This window comes from Rhinichthys klamathensis, unplaced genomic scaffold, assembly GCF_029890125.1.
Source record: "Rhinichthys klamathensis goyatoka isolate OS25496 unplaced genomic scaffold, OSU_Roscu_1.1 h1tg000058l_1, whole genome shotgun sequence".
Taxonomy (NCBI): Eukaryota; Metazoa; Chordata; class Actinopteri; order Cypriniformes; family Leuciscidae; genus Rhinichthys; species Rhinichthys klamathensis.
In genome coordinates this window covers 351,578-376,766 of record NW_026606603.1, presented here as the reverse complement: position 1 = coordinate 376,766, position 25,189 = coordinate 351,578, and positions in this window count along the sequence as shown.

The window sequence follows — 25,189 nt, the reverse complement described above, 5'->3', positions numbered from 1 at the left end:
AACTTTATACGTCTATTAGGGAACATACCTATAATAACTGCACTGACACATCACGCAGTGAAAGCAAGCATGAGAGACAAATGCGATGTCAGCTCGCAGTGCGCCCTCGTACATAGTTAACGTTAAAGTAAAACAATGATTACAATATCATAATAGACAATACACATCGCACACCACTACGCACATAAAGAATGAACTTACAATTGAACTGAAATTAACCAGCTTTCTTCTCCTCTCCTGCTGTTTCGCGTGCAGGAGACAGACGTAATGCTGGCGCGAATGTGACGCGAAATGTCACGTGAACGAGCAAATCCACAAAGAACGAATAGTAAATAAAAAAGTACGCTAATTAGATAGTTTTAATTTGGAAAACATTTAGATATGTCTAACTCAAATTGCCATTGAAAATTTAAGACCTTTCATAAGTCAAAATAAGACTTTTTAAGACTTTTTAAGGCCATAAATTTTTAAAATCTAATTTAAGACTTTTTAAGGACCCGCGGATACCCTGTATAATGCTTTATGCAGTAGAAATTGTTTCAAAGCAGCTTCACAATAATAAACGGGAGTAAGGGCTGGTTCACAGGACGCATGGTCAAGAGATGCGTTTTTTAAAAGTTGAATTTAACTTGAGTGCTGTGGTTTTAATTTGTTTTAGTTTTCAGAATTTATTATGGCTCATACACTTTCATTAGCGTAGTTATTATTTGCATAAGTCTGTACCCCCCGTGTGGTAAGAGGAAAGAATTGCACCCCTTTTGGGGACTTCCTGAAGGTAGCCATCTTAAACAGGAAGTGATGTGGCAAGGGAGACAGTTTTTTGACCTACATTACACCACACTGCTTGTTTTGGAGGCTAGAGTTTTGTCTTTAAGTTTTCACCTTTTTGTTACAATAAAGTTCAAGTCATGGTAAAACAGATGTGGCGTCAAACATACTTTCCCTCACGGAAGTGGCTTAAGAAGGAAAGGAAGCCACTACTGAAAGAATCATAGATCCTCTTCTTAATATTATTAATTAATCATTGTCATTAGGATATGCGTCAAAAACTTTCAATCTGGCTGTATTGAGCCTTTTATAAAAAAAATAAAAAAGACGCTTAGAAAGCTCTAAGAAAGTCAGTACCAGGCAAATCCCACGGGTCTCTGTAACAATTTTGGTACCATTGCAAAAACTATTGTAACTATGTTTTAAAATTATTTTCATTTAACTATAGTAGTCAACATTTGAAGTGGATCAAAACCTTTCAAAGTTATACATTAATTTTGAACACCCGTTATTGTCTTGGATCAAAAAAGTTAAAGTTGTCAAATGTTGACTACTGTATTTGAAAATGAAAATATGAATGAATTTTTAATGCTATTAATAATTACAAATAAATACATTAAAGCTATAGCCTTCAAATACTGTTCTGGTGTGTGTTTCCCGTAGAATGACATAACTCTCTGTTTAACTACTATAGTACGATCCATTGTTGAAGAAATCAACTAGCTTGTCACGACTATTTCCCGAAACCATATAGACGCAAAGTGTTGAGCGCTGTTGAACGGATTCTTAAACATCTCTGATTGGCCATTGTGTTCACGCGCTCTCATATGTCTCTGATTGGCTTCAATGATCAATACTTCAAAAACATGTTGTCTTTGATGCTCTTCATCGAGCGCTTGCACAGACACACACGGGAGCGTTTGAAAGCGGTGTCTCTCAGTAGATCCATCTATCAGTGAATATATTGGGGATCCACTGATAGACGCCTGCTTTTAAACACTCCCGTGTGTATCTGTGCAAGCGCTCGATAAAGAGCGCCAAAGATGTCATTCAACAACTGTACTGTGCATGTGTTGAACTCGACCAATCGCGGATTAACATACTTTGAAAGCTGTGCGGACACAAATGTGCGTGAGACGCGTCCAGATGTGGAAATTAAATACCCGGGCCTTTAATGATACAGAAGTGACAACTGAACGCTCCTGGGTTTAGCAGCGACTTTATCAACACTGCAGCGCTGCTCATATCCATTGATTAAAGAATAAATGTAAGTAATACTTGCCTTCCTGAGTTTCCAGAAGCAAACGCCCCCCGAGACGCCAATAACTAGAGGAATTAAAGCATAAAGCCAGTGTAGTTCAGAGGAGCGGAGAGGTTTTGGGCTGGAGGAGGAGTGTGGAGGAGCTGGACTGGAGGAAACTGCTGTTTCTGGAAGATACAACAGCAACAAGAAACAATTAGAGAATCAGAAACTGCAAATCAAACGACCTCTATTACCTTAAATTACCAAATGTTAAAATCTGCCAAACTATCAGACAAGCTTTTGCTCTTTTCTAATCAAAGCCAAATGAAGATCGGTTTGCAAGTTACAGATTTAAATGCAAGTTATCCAAGAAATAGTGCAATACAAACAATAATTGTTCTTTTTCCAAATCTGTAAATAGGGATGCACCTATTTTTTTCCAAAACCAATCCGATACCCATAATACTGAATATTGTCTGACACAGATCAGATACTGAATTTTTATTGATGACCATTGTAGAATATCTATACTTATGTGTGTGAGGAACTGATGATCAATCTTTTATGTGTTAAACACAATACCACTAAATATCCACTATCATTATATTTGTCAGTAAAAGCACATACTCCATTTGTGCTGTAACAACGATTCGAGACAAATATAATGGATAATAATGTGAGGTATAAGTTTAGCAAACCATGACTAGATTAGATACTTTTTTTATTGTACACATTTTTTTAAATCCTGTGAAATCCACACAGTATTGGACTTGGATCGGTTGTGTCTGACCGGCAAAAATCCCTACTTCATGCTGTGGATCAAACAATGCGGCACACCTGAGTCTTTAAATCATTAACAACGCCTAAATTGTCTCTTTTTTTATTTTGTGAGAAGCATTTGCCTGTTTCAAGTACTGTCAAGTAAGCATTTTAGTGAGTTAATAAGACTTAATAAGCACAGATATTGTCTCTCTCATAATCTTGACTCTTGTACATTACAGGCAAACATATATTATAGTAGTAATATACTCACGGTTTACAACAAGTGTGGCATACACCTCAGACACCTTATTATCAGTGATGACTTGTGCTGTATAGAGGCCTGAGTCACTGGAGATGTTCACATTCACAAGAGTCAAGGATATATTTCCTCCATTAACTTGCAGATGTTGAGATGTTTCACAGATGGGAACAGCGTCAGGAGAACAGTACTGTGCAAGCAGAAGTTTTCCTTCATACATTATCATCACTTCATCGATTCTCTCCAGTCCAGTATGGAAGAATATGGAAAGATTGTGTCCCTCCGTTGCCTCCAACTTGGACCCAGCAACGTGCACAGCGCCTATTTGGAAAGAAAGATACAAAGGACATTTTTTACTATACTTTAGAACAGTTTCCCAGGTTTTTGTCTTATGTATTCCAACAGCCCTACCAGTAAGGTAGAAGTACCACAATTGTTTTTTAAATAACATGAATCACCATGTGTGACTTTTACGTATGAGGTAATTTTTCTATAAAAATATACTGCATGTTTGAGACACAAAATTCATAGATACTAAAGCGACTTTTGTTCTTGCTGATAAAATTATTGCAAATCAGGATCACTGTTAAGTCCTTCCGCCTAGGTTAGAGATGTAACAAAATAAGTTAAAATAATTTAGCTTGTTTGAGCTCCCGTATCCTGTCCCACTACTCTTCATTCCACAATTTTTACAAAGCAATTACAAAGGCTTCTTTAGAAAAAGTATATTAATTCATACAAAAAGTAATTAAGCGAAGCAATATAGCTCAAGAGACGGCTAAGCTAAAATAACAAGTCCATACAGTGGTTTATCAAAACAAAGCTAATCAAAAATAAAATGGCAACCAAACCACGGTCTGTAAACCCAAATCAGGAAATGGCAGGCAAATGATGCAATACAGAGTAAGCCCCTTACACACTGATACCCCAACATCACATAATGCTCACCACAACACCAACAAAATGTCAACGTGTGTGTACATCTCCAGTTGTTTTTAAATGTAGACCAACATGCAAGAAGGTTACAGTTGCGTCACTTTAAAAACTAAGCTGTGGGAGAAGGTGTGTCTGGAGAACTAATATATTGTAAATGTAAAAATATTTTATTTACATAATTTCTTTGACTTGTATTCATTATGTAGACTATTTAAACCAAGAAATAACCAGAAACTGCTGCAGTTTGTATACCATTTTTATTTTTATTTGAACTTTATTAGACTGTAGGTCAAAAAAAATTATGATGATATTATTGTTTAAATGAAAAGTTAGGTTTTTTTAGGAAAGAAAGAAAACAAGTCAAAGAACTATGAACTAAGAATGTATCATGATGACTTCAAACTATGTGCATATTTTGTTTTACTGAAAGGCTTCCAGGAAAGCCGGTTGCCCCTTTCATTAAATTAATTCATAATATGCACACATTCGTTCTCAATATGACAGCGTGCCATCTGTGTTACTGTTCTTATGCAAATATAGGGTAACTTTAGTAACTGTATACAGTGTCACCTTAGTAAAAAAATGCACCGTGTAAACCAGAGCATCGATGCTCACTGACCAACAGAGATTCTGAAGCACAAAACAAAATCACACGAGCCTATTCAATACTAGTTTAACTCTGACGGGACGAGAGTGGCACACAACACCAGTAACGTCGGAGCTTATCGGTACTACGGCTTTATTTAGCACTTGTGCCCTTTTAATAACGGGTTTCGTTTCCGAAATAATTCATAGGGAATCTATGATGCCCACACAGAACTGCCCACTTACTTGTAATAGCGATAAAGAGCCAGACTGACGTTACGGTGAACATATTTTGTAAAAGAAAATGAAAAAAAATGAAAAAAATCACAAAATAAGGCCCAAAGAATACTTCAGTGTGGAAGCAAACGCTAGCGTTCACTAAACAAACTTGAAGATAACAAAATGGCGCGTGTCTCAGCAGCTTCACAGACAGTATAAAATAAATACAAGGTGGAGCTAAAAGGTCCAATCACACATTGAACCTAGCGCAACGCGTTATAATCTGAATACCACGCCCACCGGGAGGGGCAACCGTCTCCATTGACTTTGCATTGCTAGCCTGCCTCCTTGTCTTTTATGACATACCGGTATAACAAACGACAGAAAAATGGCTAAAAGATGTTGTGTGACAAGGTGTACAGCAAACAAGTTAAAAATAACAGAAGTACATTTTTATAAGCCTCCGAACCGTAAAAGCCAGCCTTTAAGGAGGCAAAAGTGGATACAGGCAATAAGACGTGAAGCATCAGCAGGAAGAATGGGTAAAATGTAGGATCCGGACACTCAGTATGTCTACGTGTGCAGTAAACATTTTGTCACTGGTAAGTCAAATATCCAAATGTCAGTTTTATATATTATAAGCTAAGCAATATGTCGCTTTCTAGTGGGCGTAGTTCGAGAACTAGTTGCTCTGTCTCAATTAATCCACTTGTATGTCCTGAAACAAACCGTTTTTTTTGGGGTCGACAGCTTATAAAAAATATTTCTGGGTTATTTAGCTTGTTTGCTGTACACCTTGTCACACAGCAGCTTTTAGACATAGTTTTGTTTTTTGTTATAACTCATAAATGGCAAACATTAGCCTCACATGCCTCACGCAATGTAAAGTCAATGGAGACGGTTGGATTTGTTCAACGACGTCAGCCAATAAGACTCTTTTACCGGTTGACAAACGGAGGACGTTGAGTGACGGCCAAAAAAAAAAAAAAAACCACGCCAACAATATGTTTCGGTTATTTTTAAAGCAACAACCCAACGATTAATTACGAATTCTGCCAGACAAACTAATTTTATAGGCAAGTCTAAATTTAGTGATGGCGATTTCAAAACACTGCTTCATGAAGCTTCGAAACCTTTAAGAGTCTTTTGTCCCGAAACAATGGTTCCGTGTATCAAACTGCCAGAGTCACGTGATTTAAGTGAACGAAGCTTCATGACGTCATAACTGTTTCGAAACATTTCAATGGTTCACCGCCACGGGTGATGATCTCGGTCAACCCATGAATCATGAGTCACTGAACCATAAACCATACATTTCCCGAAACCATATCGTTGCAAAGTGTTGAACATCTGATTGGATGTTCAACACTTTGCATCTCTGATTGGCCATTGCGGTCACGCGCTCTCATCATATATGTCTCTGATTGGCTTCAATAATCAATGCTTCAAAAACATGTTGTCTTTGACGTTCTTCATGCTTCATCGAGTGCTCACACAGACACACGGGAGCGTTTGAAAGTCACTGAACAAACGAACAAGTGTCTGTGGGTTTTACCTGATCTCTGTTCAGTTTTATACATTTGTAGACTTTTTAATTAGACATTAGTATAATTAAAATGAATAACAGTAATGGTTAATGGTCTCGGCCTGTTTAGCTGAACCATTCATAAAACAAACAAAACAAACCCTGAAAATTGATTAAAGAACATATAGACACTTGGTAATATTATTAGATGGTTAGATAATTGCATTTGACAGGTTTGTAAAAGGTGTTTTTATGCATGTTTGGCCAGGGTTTTGTTGCATTTACACTGTTCTGACCACTAGGGGTCACCGTGGAGACGGGTGTCGGATTGAAGCTTCGACACACAATAAGCGACAACACATTTGCTTCAACTGACACGGTTTCAGTTTCACGAAGCCTCGATCTGCCCGCCACTATCTAAATTCCGAGTTATAAAAGAAATGCTCTTTTATATCACTTTAAAACGTCATGGTATGTTGTATAGGCTATAGGCCTACTTAATAAACAACGCAATGTGTTAGTTAAATATACCGTATGTTAGTCTAACATATCAGTCATATCTAAGTTATATCTAATTAACAGATTCATACTCTCGGATGCGAATTTATTTTACTTACTTGTGACAGCGTGGAAGGTTGGAAAAAACAGCTCATCGTTTCTGTTCTTGCGAAATGGCGCACTGGTGCAGTGTTGCTTTATATAGCTAACGTTAGTCCAAACCCCACACAACGAAACCCTCCTTTCTTTACCACACAACAGCCAAATGAGCCAATAGAGAATGTTGAGCACCTCCCTCTCCTACTGACGCATGGGCTGCTTCTCGGTGAACTCAATTTCATTTTCCTTTTTTGTGCTTGGAACTGCCTTGTGAGGGGAGGAGGGTTTAGTGAGTGTGTTATTTTTCACAGTCTGTGGTTTAGTACTGGCTGCAAAAGTTCCTGTTGTGGTGACGTGACTAGCAATGCAAACAACTGAACTGAACATTCACATGCAATTACACTCAAATTCTAGTGTTTGTTGTAAGTTATGGATACTTCCCTTCGTACATTCAGTTTAACAGCGTTAAAGAGGGCAAATGTTGTTATTCAACTGAACTGTGTAGGCTATAGCCTGTGTATTTTAAACATGGTCAGAATTACGATTTAAAATGAGTCAGAGCTAGGAATGTAGCCTACATTCATATTAAAGCTTCATATTTACGGGGAGTAATAACGACAGACACAAATGGTCAGATTGTTGAAGAACTGATGGAAAGGAAAAACTTTTGCTTAAATGACGGAAACTACACGAAGGGTGTAAATGTCTATAGCCTACGCCATACTGAAGAAAACACAAATGATAATATATAAGAAAGCAGAAATTATGAAAATAAAAATGGAAGGAGAGTATTGGAGATCATTTTGTGAAGATATTGGTACTTCAGTTAAGGAAATGTGGAGCATGAAAATGCAATAAGTGACAAAGAGAAAGCAGAAATGAAAGTCTTCAGATAACTTGACAAAGTATAGCCTACAATAAGGAAATGAGGGAGTGTCAGCGTTACTAAAGAACAGGCAACATAAAGTATGGAGCCAGAACAGTTTTATTAATAATTAACGCAAAAACATGATTCACATGTGTAGACAATTTCACATGCACTATTAAAGAAATGAGAAGCACCCAAGGACAGAAGATCGCTGAAGAACGCATCTTGAGAAACAGCCTTTGTTATGTCACTGTTTCGAAATTACAATGGTTGACCGTTGGGGGGCGATGATCTCTGAACACATGAATCATGCATATTCACTGAGAAACATTGAACAAGTGTCTATATGGTTTTAACATTTGTGGACGTTTTAATAAGACATATAGTTAAATGAATAATAGTAGTTTATAGTCTCTTATTGGCCTGTTAAGCTGAGCCATCCATGGAACAAGCCCTGGACATTTATAAAATAACATATTATACAGACACTCGATATGTAATCTTATTAGATTATTAGTTAATTGCATTTGACAGATTTTACTTTCAATAAAGCATTTGCTATAGGTTTGTAAAAGGTGTTTTTATGCACGTTTGACCGGAGTTTCTTGCATTACACAGTTCTGGCCAGCAGAGGGCGCCAGCGTGCGGCGTTTCGAACACGAAACGGTGAATCATTTTGCAAAGCAATTGGTTTAATTGCTTCGAAGCTTTGACAAGCTTTCTTTCTCCCATCACTAATTTGAAACCAAAAAGACGGTTATAAAGAACCCTAAACTGTAACACAAAGAAACATTTCAGCATGTAAAGGGTTGAATCAAATGACTTTTTTCAAGTAGAGTAGGCCTAACTAGTAAAGTAGCACAATACTTTTAAATTTATAATAAAATATCTGAGTTACTTTTTGAAATTAGTAACTCAAGTTAGGCTACTTTGTTTTCCCATTTATTGACTGACAGCTCTCCTGTCCCCATGTTGACAACAACCGTGAGTAAGTGCAGAGGTGATGTGTGTGAACATGATGGTTATTGTACACTCTAAACAAAAATGGTGCTAAATAGCACTAAAAGTGGTTCATTGGCTTGTAATCATAGGGGAACCACTTTAAGTGCCATATAGCACTTATCTTTGTCAAATGGTGCTATGTAGAACCTTAAGAGGTGCCATAGAGCACCTTAACCACCCCCGAGAACCGCTGAAGAACCAAATTGGGCTTAACAGGTTCTTTAAATGGTAGTGGTGCTATATAGCACCATGACCAACGCAAAGAACCCCTGAAGAACCAGTTCTGGACTAAATGTGAGCATGCATTTAATAATCTCTCTTGCACAAAAACAGATTCAGTATTCCTCAAAATGATCCTCCAATAATAAAATAGGCCTATGTTATATAAAACAAATAGCGATTTCTTTGTTTTATTTATTAGTTCGAATAAATGTAACTCAATATTTTAACTGTAAAGCTGAATAATCGATTAACCCCTTAAACTCAGGGCATTTTTAGAGCTGTTGTTTTCTGAGCGACACACAAAACTAAAGACTCATAACTCCAAAACTTTAGCAAGGAGAGTCAAAAGCTAGGTGTCGTTTGATAGAACACTTTTTACATTTTTAGAAAATATAATTACATTAGGACATTCTCATGCAGAGAAACTGCTGATAAAAGACAAAATATATATAAATATATTTTTTCGATTTTGCATATCTTTCTTATTTGACATGGACTAACTCGGGAAGGAAATAATGTAGGAGGAAAATTATTTGTTGGTGAAGTCCCTCTACATGTGAGCTGCTTCTGGATCATATTTTGTGCTGATTACATGAAGTTATCAAAAGTTACAGCATTTGGAACAAAGCTAGCCTTTTTGTTCAGTCCTTGACGGCCGCTAATGGCCATTTTTAAAATTGTTCCTCCATGAGGAATATCACAATAGATTATGTTCATTTTGGGCTCATTTAAATTGTAATAATATGCTGTAAAAAAATGATGTGCCATTTTCAACGATCTGTGAATGTTTCGTGAGCTGTATGATGTTTTTGACACATTGCAGTACATAGTAGCCTACAAAAAAGTATTTTATAAAACTATGCAAAAAAGAAATTCTATTTATCAGCAAATAACTCAGGACTACTTATGAGTTATTCAAATTGGCTTCAGGAGTCACCAACCCGTCGATAGCGAAGAGTTTTCAAAATCAGAGAAAAAACACCAATATTTTTATTCATTATTATTTATTTATTAAAAATGCACCATGTGTGAGTCTACTGTGTGTAGTAAATGGTGTCTAGGGGATGCGGAGGCGCGCGCGCCGTTACAATGACGTCATTTTTGGCTCATGCGGACGCGTCGAGTATAAACAACGCTCAGCCACTTCACACTACTACGCTCACATCAAGCTCTTCAAGACAACGATACGCAAGCTAACGAAACGATGGCACAACGGTGAGGGAGTAGTCAATTGTTAAAAGGAGATCTGTGTTTTATGTTGTTGGAAAAGGGAAAGAGAATCAGTGCTGTACATGATTATTTTAGGCCTGTAATTGATTGAATTTTGAGGTAATGAATAGTAGTAGGTCTGTAATTTGTGTGAAAATATTTTTGAAGGATGACTGTTGTCATAATATTTTGCTAGTTGCACTTACCATTTTGAAGTGTTTGAAATATGTTTTAAAAGGGAAAATGAAACAGTACATTATTGGCTTAATTAACTGATTATTGTGTTTATATATGAGTAATAAGCCTGTGGATATACTTAATGTAATATTACTGTTGAAAATGTTGAATTATAGTTGACAGTTTGTATAGTTATAGACTATTTGTATAGTTAAATAAATATTTTGCTAGTGACTAACAGGCAACAAAGAATGTCAAAGTAGAACTACATTGTGGCCTTGTTTTTTCATAATTTTTCAGCAAGTGGTAGATCTTGGTTTACATTTGGACTTGGGATGTGATCTTAGGCTTGAAAAGGTTGGTGACCACTGGTCTACATTCACTGTAAAGTTGAGGGGGTTTAAGGTGTTAAAGTCGACGGACTCATTGATTCAGTGTTGAGACACTCGGGGATCCGTGAGAAGAGCTTCAGCCTTTTCTCCACAGCCGTTGATGGTGATGCGTACACAGTCTCTCTAACTGGTTCCCAATTCATTCTTTCTTTTAAAACACAGGATCTGTAAAGAGAACAACAGAAATCTGAGCTTAGTGAAAAACACAATTACAAGACGTCATGTAAATCAAATAAAAATGTGCTGAAGTCAAAGCTTGACACTTCAGCGGTGTGTGTGGCTGCAGATCAATCAATGCAAGTCATATTTTTATTGCAGGATTAACAGAGTTATATTGCTACGTGTAACAATTTGTATTGTTAAATAAAACAAAAGTAAATTAAAGTGATCTGGTAAATTAAAGTGATATTTGTGTCCTGTGATTTCAATATTTACAACGTGATTTTGCATATTTGAGTACTGTAGCCAATCACAGGCATTTCTGTTGAAAATAATGACCAATCAGAGGCGTTTATTCGATATTAATATTCGAACCTGTTATGTGCATTATTTTTTGTGAATGTGTTTGCTTGTAAACGTTGTTTTCATTTCAGATTCCGGGGCTTTTTCACGCCTGGTGAAGATGTGAATCGCGAGCTCATTTGTATTATTGGTCATCTGGGCTCCTGTTGGTGACGCTAGTGTCCTGGTTAGCCCCTATTTTGTAAACCAATTGCGGTCAGATCGCTAAACAATGTGTCAGTATTGTAATGGCTGGTAGAATATGTGAGTGAAACAATCTGTTAATGGGCCGTAATGCTGGCAGGACGTGCTTGTTTTGAATAGGTCTACCAAATAGGGCCTAACTTTATTTATTTTGTCTTTGCAGTACTTCAGTATTTACGGAAGCATACTGTGTTTAATCCAGGGTCTGATTTTTAATTTAAAAAAACAGTCGTGACAGTGTGTTTTTCTTCATTGCCTGCCTATTGACATTGACTGATACACTGCCCTCTGGTGGACAGAACATATACAACTTAAGTTTGATACCAATATAGGTCTTACTGATGGCATTTAAAGGTCAAAATATTAATAAATATTCGAATATATTCAAATATTAATAAACAAACAAACTTCAAATATGATTTTTGGGCAAAAGTCAAAGCCCTAATGTAAGTAAGACTTGCCTTCCTCCTCCTAAAGTAGCAGCAAAGAGCCAAGATGAAGATGAGGATGATGATGACTGCAGTTATTAAAGCATAAAGCCAGTGGAGGTCAGAGGAGCGTGGAGGAGTTGGGCTGGAGGAGGAGCGTGGAGGAGATGTAGTGGAGGAAACTGGAGCTTCTGGAAGATACAAGAGACAACAGAGACAATTAGAGGATTATAAACTGCAAGTCAAACGACTCTTAACTCCTTAAAACATTACTGGCCAATCCTACTCTAGCAAATGTTACTATCAGCCAAACTATCAGACAAGCTTTTGCTCTTTTCTAATCAAAGTCAAATGAGGAACAGATTCAAACGCAAATTATCTAAGAAATAGTGCAAGGCAGAATAAATCTTGAGGACTTCATGCCTTAGATCAAACAATGCGACACAGAGTCTTTACATCATTAACAACATTTAATAGTTTTTAGCTGAGGATTTTGTGAAGCATTTGCTTGTTTGGATTCAGTCTCTGCAGTTTTAGAGCAGGATAATGTGCAAACTTCATTTCTTAAAATACCAACACATGATAAAATGCTTTGCAGTGGATTTCATAGCTTTGTACGATAAAATCCTTCTTTGCTAGACCTGATAATTATGTGGGTATATAATCGTATCAATATTAAAAAGTAGCATTAAAAAGTTTATTTTAACTAATTTTCTACCATATAGCCTACAATTTAAAGGGGTGGTATAATGCCATTTTCACAAGATGTAAAATAAATCTCTGATGTCCCCAGAGTGTGTATGTGACGTTTTAGCACAAAATACCCCACAGATATTTTTATATAGCATGTTAAAGTTGTCACTTTTTGAGGGTTAGCAAAAACGCACCGTTTTGTGCCTGGCCCTTTAAATGCAAATGAGCTGCTGCAGAGGGCGGGGTTTCAAAAGATTGTGTGTGTGTGTGTGTTAGCAGCTCCGATTACCTCACGCAGACACACGCTATAATTTCAGAAACTGTTCTGCCTTTTATGTTTAAACCGGAGTCAGACAAAGATGGAGAGACTAATAAGAAGTGACAACATGTAGAAGCAACAGGACGTCTCTGAATGGTTAGTTGATGAATTTATGTAGCTGATGTGGAGTTAACTATCTTCAATTAGCATATTCTGTCAGGATAATCTATAAATCGCTCGTATAGGAACTGTTGTGAGATGCACACAGAGTGACTTTCTATTGCATGTGAAAAGAGGGATGCTAAAGTTTGAGATGACTCACAAATGTGCTCGAATGTTCCCGGGGGCGGGGCTTATGTACATTTTAGGGTTAGTGATGTCACTAACCCGGGAGGAAGCTCATGTAGTTCCTACCAGCTGTTTGTTGTAGTGCTTTTCTTTAAAGCTACACTGTGTAACTTTTTTAGTCTATTCTTAACTAAAAACTAGGGCCGGGACTTTAACGCGTTAATTAAGATTAATTAATTACACACTTTAACGCGTTAATTAATTACACAAAAAATTATTTTTAATCGCACTTATTTTTGCACCGCGGAACGTTTCTCTCTGGATGAGTTTCGGCGGACCGATTATACTGGCGCACCAACTAGCGTTCATGACGAAGAAGCTGACGAGATCGCTTTGGTTGGCCGGTGGCTGGGAAATGTTGTTACAAAAAACGAACGGATGGACGCGTCGATAAGAGTATGGTTGTGTGCAAGCTATGCAACAAGGAATTCGCTATTGCTATTAGTGTAGTGTAGCAATATGCTATTTTGTTGCAATATGCTATTGCTACACTTAATGGCTATTATGGCTATTAGTGTAGTGCTATTAGTGTAGTGTAGCAATATGCTATTTTGTTGCAATATGCTATTGCTACACTTAATGGCAAAAATTGCACTGGTCTGCTGGACTTGGTTGAACAAAAATAAACAATATTTTGTTGCTTAAGCTTATGTATGCAGTCATTATTCAATGGTATACTAAAAATCCATGTGAAAAAAAATTACTTCTCACAGTTCTCAGGTCAAATATTTATGCGATTAAAATGCGATTAATTTCGATTAATTAATTACAAAGCCTCTAATTAATTAGATTAATTTTTTTAATCGAGTCCCGGCCCTACTAAAAACACTTAGTTCTTTCAAAAATATATGTGCTCATTAAAGTATATTTACTTCGTTCAAGTAATAAAGTATTCTCGTGTATAATATGCCATTGAAAATACATACGGGTAAGGGGTTCTAATGTCGGTCGCCATGTTGCCCCTCCATCTTGAAAGTACATTAGCCAAAGAGGGACATACCCGTTAATTCAAGCTTCGCCTTTCGCGTTTTAACACTCGATGGCACCGTGTCGAATGTGAAGAGGGGGATTGCTTGAGACTGATATATAAAAACCTGAAAGCCTTTTTGAAAGTCTGTTGCTGATGGAGGATCACTCTTATTCTCGAGGATACGTATCAGAGTCGCCAAGGAAGCGAAAAAGATAATTAAGACGAATTCGAGCTTAAGAATTAAACTTTGCCTTACGCTAGTGATGTCGTACAACATACAGAATAACGATAGCACTGATAAAAGTTACTTTACTCAGATTAGCTTGCATTCGTCTGGGAACCTGATAACTGATGTTAGCAATGAAATGGTAAAAAAAAATAACGAAAACATAAAACTATTATTCATTTTACATAGATGTCATAACCTATATGTTAACTGACAAATTAAATTACTGCAAATTATACTAGTTTTCTAAAGTAACCTCATCACTTGAAGGAACACTCATGGACGAGGTCGAACTGGAAGCCATGTTAATCTTGGACTACAATGGCCACCGTAGGAGTTAAAACGAAATCGGAATTGAGAGGAACAGAAACTAATATTCACTGGATGGTCATACACCTTTTCACCGCTAGATGGGGGTAAAAATCACACAGTGTAGCTTTAAAAGCAAATATCTTCCTTTGTGTGAACTTTGAGCGGTGTAACTTTGATAATGTTGTTTATGCCCAAACAGCAACATTTCACTCTAACTAAAGTTAGAAAAGTAAAATCATACTTTACCACCACTTTAATAAAATTAGCAGCTAGCTAACAACAACTTGCTTTGTTCTGGTTTCACAGTCTAAACTAAATTATTTTATGGGTAATTGTTCTACACATTGTCATATAAATAACCTGAAAATACTGTAGATTATTAAGGCTAAATCTTACTAACCACTCTTGCTAAAGGTGAAAGGACTTCAGAGGTGTTGTAAAGAAATTATTTGTTAGTAACGTTTTATAATAAGGTTTGATTTGTTGTATTATAGTAATATACTCACTGTTGACAACAAGTGAATGGTGCACCACATACTCTACATTAGCAGTGATGGCTCGTGCTGTGTAGAGGCCTGAGCTGGAGACGTTCACGTTCACAAGAGTCAAGGACACATTTCCTCCTTTAACTTGCAGGTGAGATGTTTGGATGGGGTCACAGATGTGAACAGCATCAGGAGAACAGTACTGGGCAAGCAGACGTTTTCCTTGGCTCTCTCCTTTATAAATTATCCTCACTTCATTGACTCTCTCCAGGTCAGTTTCGAAGAGTATGGTAACATTTTGTCCCTCCGTTGCCTCCAACTTGGACCCAGCAACATGACCAGCGACTGTTTGGAAAGAAAGAAAGAAATTATTTACTATACTTTAGAACTGTTTTCCAGGTTGTCGTCTTATGTGTTCCAACAGCCCTGTCAGTAAGGCAGAATTAGTTCAAGATCTGATTTTGTAAAATATTTTCAAATGAACTGAATGTATTAAAGGGGTCATGAATCACATGCAATATTTTGACATATAAAAGGTTGTTTTAGAAATATACTGCATGTTTTAGGCCACAAAATTCCTCCTCAATACAAAAAAAGCATTTGTTAAAACCTAGATACTAAAGCAACTTGTTTTGTTCTTGCCGATAAAATGATTGTAAATCAGGTCTCCTGTCCCACTACTCTTCTGTCCACAATATTTATGAAGCAATTACTAAGGCTTATATAGAAAAAGTAAAATAGTAATGGCTAAAAAAAAAAGTAATTTTAAGCCAAGCAATGTAGATAAAATAACAAAAAAAGCCCCTATGTGGTTCATCAAAACAAGGCAAACCAAAGAACATGACACAAAGACACAGGGCTAAAACCTGCTCCCTCTCTAGAAAAAAAGGAAAAAAAATGGCACCCAAACCTCCCCACGGTCTGTAAACCCAAACCATGAAATGGAAGGCAAATAATGCAATACAGAGTAAGCCCCTTACACACTGATACCACATCACATAATGATCAACACTCACCACCAAAATGTCTATGTGTGTGTGTTCATCTCCAGTTGTTTTTCAATATAGATGAACATAGCATCACTTTAGAAACTAAAGCGTGTCTGGAGAACATACAAGTGAAACTCGAAAAATTAGAATATCCTGCAAAAGTTCATGTATTTCAGCAATTCAAATTAAAAGGTGAATCTAATATATTTAGTATATATATATATATATATACATATGCATGATTATACTTTTCAGAGGGCCGACATTTCTGTATTTAAAATCCTTTTTTTAATTGATTTCATGTAATATTCTAATTTTCTGAGATTTTGAATTTGGGGTTTTCATAATCTGTAAGCCATAATCATCAAAATTATAACTTTTGCACGAACTTTTTTCACCTGTACATCTGACATGCACTTTCTGCACTGGAATTTAAAATCTGAGATTAAAAGTGTGTTTATTTGAAGCCTTTCACCTAATGAACATGAAAGTGTGAAAAAGATCAGTTGACCTTTGTAATGTACTAGTCACATACAGTATGAAGGCTAATTTGTGGTTTATTTATATTTTCTAGAAATACAGTTCATGGAAATGTTGGTTCTTGTTTTTAAATACATTTCATACCATTAATAAGTTCACTTTTATAGGCATTGCTTAAAAATATTCTGGTTTGTTATTTGTTCTTGAAAGTGGCACTATTTTTGTGCATTTAATGGGCTAATTTTTATAATGCTATATATAATGCTTTATAATTAAGTTCTCAAGAGTCTGAATAATTGATGGGTCATTACATGTCAACTCAACTAGAGGTAAAAAATGTAGATAGCCTATACTTTATGATTCTTATATCTAATTTTAAATGATTATAAACCAAATTTGATAACAATATCCAGCCCGGTCTCATGAAAGTGCGTATCTATACCACGAATTTAATTTCCCGTACCAATACGCTAAAAATAGTTTTCGCGTGCATATGATACGCACTATGGCGTGTAATACGCACACACTCCACACCCCTAATCATACCCACGGGTTTACAGTGCGTATGCACAAAAAAAAAAAAAAAAAACATTTTTGGCGTTTAAATGCTACGAGAAATTTAATTTGTGGTATAGATACGCACTTTCATGAGATTTATGAGTGTTGCAATATCCAACTTTACATAAAAAAGGTTAGTTCACGTTTTTAAAATTGATTTCATTTCACTTTTATTGCAGTTTTCTCTAAACTTTTTTTTGCTGTGGCCGAATTGATTCCAAACAGAAACATTAACAAAAGGCATAGGAAATAATTTGTGAGTACATTATAATAGCACAGATTGAACACTCGAGTGACACTCTTTCTCCCTCCCTCCTTCTCTTTCTCCTTTTTTCTATTTCCACCTCCTTCGCTGTAAAGTACTACTAGCACATAGTAAATCACTTCAACACAGAAATCTTATGCACACACAGTCATGTACACTCTCTCTCTCTCTCATACACACACAGTCATGTACACTCTCTCTCTCTCTCATACACACACAGTCATGTACACTCTCTCTCTCTCATACACACACAGTCATGTACACTCTCTCTCTCTCTCATACACACACAGTCATGTACACTCTCTCATACACACACAGTCATGTACACTCTCTCTCTCTCTCATACACACACAGTCATGTACACTCTCTCTCTCATACACACACAGTCATGTACACTCTCTCATACACACACAGTCATGTACACTCTCTCTCTCTCATACACACACAGTCATGTACACTCTCTCATACACACACAGTCATGTACACTCTCTCATACACACACAGTCATGTACACTCTCTCTCTCTCATACACACACAGTCATGTACAGTCTCTCATACACACACAGTCATGTACACTCTCTCTCTCATACACACACAGTCATGTACAGTCTCTCTCTCATACACACACAGTCATGTACACTCTCTCTCTCATACACACACAGTCATGTACAGTCTCTCATACACACAGTCATGTACAGTCTCTCATACACACAGTCATGTACACTCTCTCTCTCATACACACACAGTCATGTACAGTCTCTCATACACACAGTCATGTACAGTCTCTCATACACACAGTCATGTACACTCTCTCTCTCATACACACACAGTCATGTACACTCTCTCTCTCATACACACACAGTCATGTACACTCTCTCATACACACACAGTCATGTACACTCTCTCTCTCATACACACACAGTCATGTACACTTTCTCTCTCATACACACACAGTCATGTACAGTCTCTCATACACACACAGTCATGTACACTCTCTCTCTCATACACACACAGTCATGTACACTCTCTCTCTCATACACACACAGTCATGTACACTCTCTCTCTCATACACACACAGTCATGTACACTCTCTCATACACACACAGTCATGTACACTCTCTCTCTCATACACACACAGTCATGTACAGTCTCTCATACACACACAGTCATGTACAGTCTCTCATACACACAGTCATGTACAGTCTCTCATACACACAGTCATGTACACTCTCTCTCTCATACACACACAGTCATGTACACTCTCTCTCTCATACACACACAGTCATGTACACTCTCTCTCTCATACACACACACTCATGTACAGTCTCTCATACACACACAGTCATGTACACTCTCTCATACACACACAGTCATGTACACTCTCTCTCTCATACACACACAGTCATGTACACTCTCTCATACACACACAGTCATGTACACTCTCTCATACACACACAGTCATGTACACTCTCTCATACACACACAGTCATGTACAGTCTCTCATACACACACAGTCATGTACACTCTCTCATACACACACAGTCATGTACACTCTCTCATACACACACAGTCATGTACAGTCTCTCATACACACACAGTCATGTACACTCTCTCATACACACACAGTCATGTACACTCTCTCATACACACACATGTACACTCTCTCATACACACACAGTCATGTACAGTCTCTCATACACACACAGTCATGTACAGTCTCTCATACACACACAGTCATGTACACTCTCTCATACACACACAGTCATGTACACTCTCTCTCTCATACACACACAGTCATGTACACTCTCTCATACACACACAGTCATGTACACTCTCTCATACACACACAGTCATGTACACTCTCTCATACACACACAGTCATGTACACTCTCTCTCATACACACACAGTCATGTACACTCTCTCTCATACACACACAGTCATGTACACTCTCTCTCTCATACACACACAGTCATGTACACTCTCTCATACACACACAGTCATGTACACTCTCTCTCATACACACACAGTCATGTACACTCTCTCTCATACACACACAGTCATGTACACTCTCTCTCATACACACACAGTCATGTACAGTCTCTCATACACACACAGTCATGTACACTCTCTCTCATACACACTCATACAGGACTCCATTTACTTTAACTCAAACCAGATTACAAGATAATGCACGAAGCCCAACACCTTCATTAAAACAACACACTTTAGCCACTGGCCAGTTTAGAGATGACGTTGTTGCCAAAGAGGGAGAAAAAGCCTTGGTCAAATACTATTTCAGAGTTAAATAAACGAGAGAGAATGTAATTTAGGCTATTCTTAAATTAATTCACCTAAAATGTAGGAAGAGAGCGATAAGCGCATTATTGTCATCTCTTATAATATCGCAAAAAAAGCTGATTGGACAGGAGTGTTCAAAAGAATATCTAGTGTAAATACATATAACAATGTACATTTATTATTGTGTTTCTTATGTTTGCAGTTTTTTATTATTATGATTAATTAAATTAACACAAAGTTATATAACTAGGCCGAATTAATTTATAGCCTATATCTAAGTCTTTCGACTCTTCTGTTTTGATAAGGTAATGTAGTTTGACATACAATAACTGGGACCAATGCTAATTATAAATGTAACATACGGTACAAGACGTGGTTCTTTAACCCTTAAAGACCTATACGGCCGCCGGCGGCAAAGAATACCTGTTGTTCTTAAATGTTTAAGAACTTTTGGACCGCTACTCCAATCCGTATGCTTTAAAAAGTCCCATAAAGAGGAGATTCGCGGCTTTTCTGTGATATCCCTATGGTGATATCGGGTTAATCGCGTTTGGACATTCAGAAGCTCTGTAGTGAATGTGATTGCGTCATCAAGTTTTGATCAGCATTGATTCGTCAAAGAAACCCGTGCGGTTTGTTCCTCTGAGCCAATCATGAATGATCGTTGATGCTTAGTCCCACCCTATGCCCAGATTGGTTGAAACTATCATCTACTCAACCAATAAACATAGTTTTTGGTCTTTTGCACGACCAATTAGCATCTTTCTTTGGAAATTTGAACTGAGGCACTGAGGTAAAGTGAAAGTAGTTCATGTATGTATGTGTGTGTGTGTGTGTGTGTGTGTGTGTGTGTGTGTGTGTGTGTGTGTGTGTGTGTGTGTGTGTGTGTGTGTGTTTATATATATAAAGTTTATTTTGCTTCAGTGTTCTATTACAATCATTCTATTTATTTTACTTCCTGAACTTTTTTGGACACAACTAAATTATCAGTAAATAAAAAATACCAGCTTTTCACTGAAAATCGCCTATAATAATGTTGTAATAAATGGCTATAACTTGCTCAGGGATTGTTACATGTAGTCAAAATTACATCTGGAAATGTAGAATATCCAAGTACAGCTTTCTAAAGAAAAAAAAACAAACTTCAGGAGGATTTGTTTGAGTTGAGTAAAAAAAATCACTAAAAATATGCTGCCGTTTTTCTTAAATCTGGTAAATTCATCCATTCTAAGACAAAATAAATCTAAAATTGGATTATTTAAAAGAGATAGGTTGAAACTTCAAGTTCTCCTGTTTAAAATGATATATGGCACTTGATGCTGACTGCTATAATGGGTTAGAAAAACAAAGAAAAGAACAGGCGGTGCAGGTGCTCCAAAAATGGTCTTTAAGGGTTAAACAAATTAATTGAACTACAGTATAAATAACCAAAAGGGAGATTAAAGCTGCGTCAAAACTCCTGTCGGGGCTTTTGTATTCCTTTGTAGGCTACATAAATGTTACACATTGTGGCTCATTTTTCATTAATATTCTAACATTTTATCAATATTGCAAACAATGTCATCAAAACTTACTTGTGTCATAATGTTTTTTAATTTTGTGACCGAAAATGTGAAAAATACACTAGCCTAAATGATCGTTCATGACATTCTTTTAAGTATAACCATAGTCTCTGGTTGGTATAACCCAATTTGTCTAGATCTGTAATATTATTTCCTTTGTATAATTAACTTGTCTTTGTTTTAAATTATTTTGTATTTTTATTGTTAACTGCTGCGCAGTCATGTGATTTAGTCAGCTTGATTAACATTACAATGTATTCCACAGATGTTCTTTGCTAATTACAGAAACTATAAGCACAATTCATAAGTATAAATATATATTTATAAAATTTACAAGTATATATATTTGTATGGTCCTCGAATGTGTTCGAATTTTTCACCAGTATAAGCCTTTTCACCGTTTGTATCACTCCGCTTGTCTGTGTTTGCCCAACTTGCATCATTAAGCCAGTAGGTGGCGACAAGTGACTGTCTTTATGAGTGAACAATTGAACTTTAATTGAACTGATTAGTGCCAAAAACATTGATTAACTTAAGAAAGAAACAAGTTGCTGAAACCAATCTTTAATGCTAATATATAAATTGCTCATTTGCCTCGTCTGGACACAAAAAGATTGCACTGGTGTTTGATTGAAATGTAACATCTATGCAAAATAATCCTTGAAAGATTTCTCATTTAAGGCCATTCCTGTTTGGAATATGTGATTGTGTATTGTCAACAATAAGCAGAAACCTTCTGCATTTCCAAGTGTGGATCATTCATTTCAACATTTATCCTCATTCTCATATTTAAGAATCTGTTATCTGCTTGACAAATAATTTATGCTACTGCCTACTGACATTAAAAGCTATTGTCATCCAATTTTTTTTTACCTTCAAGCACCTTAAAAATGCACATATGATGTAGGTCTGAGAAATCCAAATTTTCTCGGGGGAGTATGCCCCCGAACCCCCCTAACTACCTCACATTTGAATGTGCGTGACTGTGTGGTATTGTGGGCTGGTGTGGTTACAGTGCCAGGGATGGATTTTTTTAACCACTCTGCCCCCTGCATATAGGTCTGCAATATACATTATTTTCTGTATCGAATCATGTTATTTTATTACCCACCCCAGCCCCTGATGTTTCAGGTTCAGCCCCTGATGTTTTTAAAACCTAGAAACGCCCCTGGTTACAACAAGCAAATGTCACCCATTCGGTGGAATGGCTCATGTTCATATCGCAATGAAAATACGATTCATCTTTCAGCCCTATTTCCTAACCTAATAAACAGACTCTAGCCTACTCTCGTAAAAAGACTCATAAAAGATTTTGTATTTTGATTTTGACATATACCAAGTGCCAATTTATGTCAATGCCCATTCTAGATGGATTGTGAATTAAACAATAACGTTACCCGTTTTCTGAACAAGCGCGTTCCATCAAAGGTTTTGTTTTGAAGGAGAAAAAAAATCATATTGCTGGACACGGAGGAGACCAACTAGAACATTTGGAGACCAAGTCCAAGACAAGTCGACAGCACTAACGTTACTTTATTTGAAACTAACGCACTAAATTTCACGCTATGGTGAAACGACAGCACTATTCCAAGTTTTACAGCTCTATACCCTATGATGTCCACACAGAATTGCACCTACCTGTAGCGATAAAGAGCCAGACTACAGTGATCATCTTTTATAAATGAAAAAACAAAAAACCTTTAAAACATCAGTCCCAAAGTACTTCAGAGTTGACGCAATCGCGTTGGAACCGTCAAATAAAAAAGTCGCTATACCCTAACGTTAATCAGTTCACTTCTCACTGCATCAGTTCATGCGAGATCAATAGTAACCGACTGCAGAACCGCAGAACCATAGGCATACGTCATAGCAGTGTGAGGATGACAGCGCCAGCCTGACAGTCTGATGCCGGAAGTGGGCGTGGCCAGGCATTGCGCTACTTCTGTGATTTAGAACAGGGGTTTTCAAACTTTTTGTGTGTGTGGACCACTATTTGTAATCAAGAATTTTCGCGGACCACCTCATAATACACATAATAAAATATGTCTACACAGTCCTACCTGAATTAATCCACACCTCTAAATAGGCTAACTAGCACTAAAACTATAACTGGTCATCACATCAGTACAACAAGCTTGTTAAAGACAGTTTACTGCACACAACGGCTGCCACATATTTTATTTATTTATTTACTCAAGCGCCCGAGGGCATAATCAGGTTCATTTGAACAACAGGCTTATTTCCATAGCAATGGAGTATAAAATCTATACAGTAATAAGAACACTTGGATATAGTCAGCATTTCAAAACCTTTGGCGATTTTAGGGGATTATTAACGTAAGTCCTCAAAAAGTAGGCTTGAGTTTGTCCACTTAACAGCACATCCGCAAAACATTTCAGAAACACGAGATCAAGAAACTAACATTAACTGGAAATTAAAATAATAACAGGCCTTATTCATTCCATTTATAAACATTTCGTTTCATATAGGCCTAAACTGCCTATAAAGGCTATGCATGTGATGTGATAATGAGAACATATTTGCCTCTGCCCTATACACATTTAATGAAAACACAGTAGGCCTAACGTTACTCCAGGTTAAAAATAAAAGAAAGTTGGCAAAAGGAAAAGCCATTGGAGTCTACTTGCCAGCCCAATATGAACGTAATATCCTCCTTTGTCACCCTCCACATCTTTCCCTTCCTCTTTGTATCGTCTGTCTAATATAGGCCTATATTAAAAACAAACAACTAAATAAATGCTCACCTAACCTGTTGCTATCCACCGATCCATGTTGTGGTTCTGACGACACTGAGCTTGAACGTCACGACCGAGCGCCACTAGCCTATTTTAGTAATCACACAATAACTTGACAATTTAATTTACATTTTATATAAATATAGGCCTACATATTCTTTTTACTTTTTTATGGGAATTTCCTGGTAAAATGAAGGTAAAAAAATATTATTTTATATTTTATTTTGCCTTTTCACGGACCACCTTCAGTACCCTCACGGACCACTAGTGGTCCGCGGACCACAGTTTGGGAATCGCTGATTTAGAACGTTTCAAAGTTTAAAACAATGCTATTATAAATATTTGTTTAAACGATTTAATTAAAGATATGTTTAAAGCAAGGCCGTAACCAGGGTTTGAAAATTAGTGAGGTCCGGGGTGTTGTGTAAAGAATTTTGCTATAATAATGGTTTGGCCATTGGACCCACATTTCCCAATGGACATTAAGCTGTGACCCTTTTTTTTTATGGAATTTGGCATATATATATATATATATACAGGGGTTAAATTTGGATTTAATTATGTGTGGGGTAGTCTCTCACTAGGGGGGTCCGAGGGTTTGCCCCCCCGGGATTTTTTTTGTGAAAAATAAACCAAAATGGCACTTTCTGGAGAGTTTTGTGCAAAGAAAAAGTAGGTCTAGCAAGTGCAACGCAATCTCACGACCAATTCGTCCGAATTTGACGAGTGATTAAAAGATGGCTAATTCGTACGAATTCGTACGACCTCATTCGTACGAATTTGTACGATTTGTCTAAACCCACGTGATGGGTAGGTTTAGGGGCGGGGTCAGGGTCATTCGTACGAATTCATACGAATTGGGCAACTCGTCAAATATGTACGTTTTAGCAAAAATCGTACTAATTCGTACGAGTGAGGTCGTACGAACTGTTACGAATTAGCCATCTTTTAATCACTCGTCAAATTCGGACGAAATTCACACAGATCAAACACAAATATGCTGACTGAATAGATTGCTAGTTGAGAAACACTGCTTTAATTCATGTTTTTATGATGGCTTTGTGAAAGGTTAACTAAACAGCATGCGCCG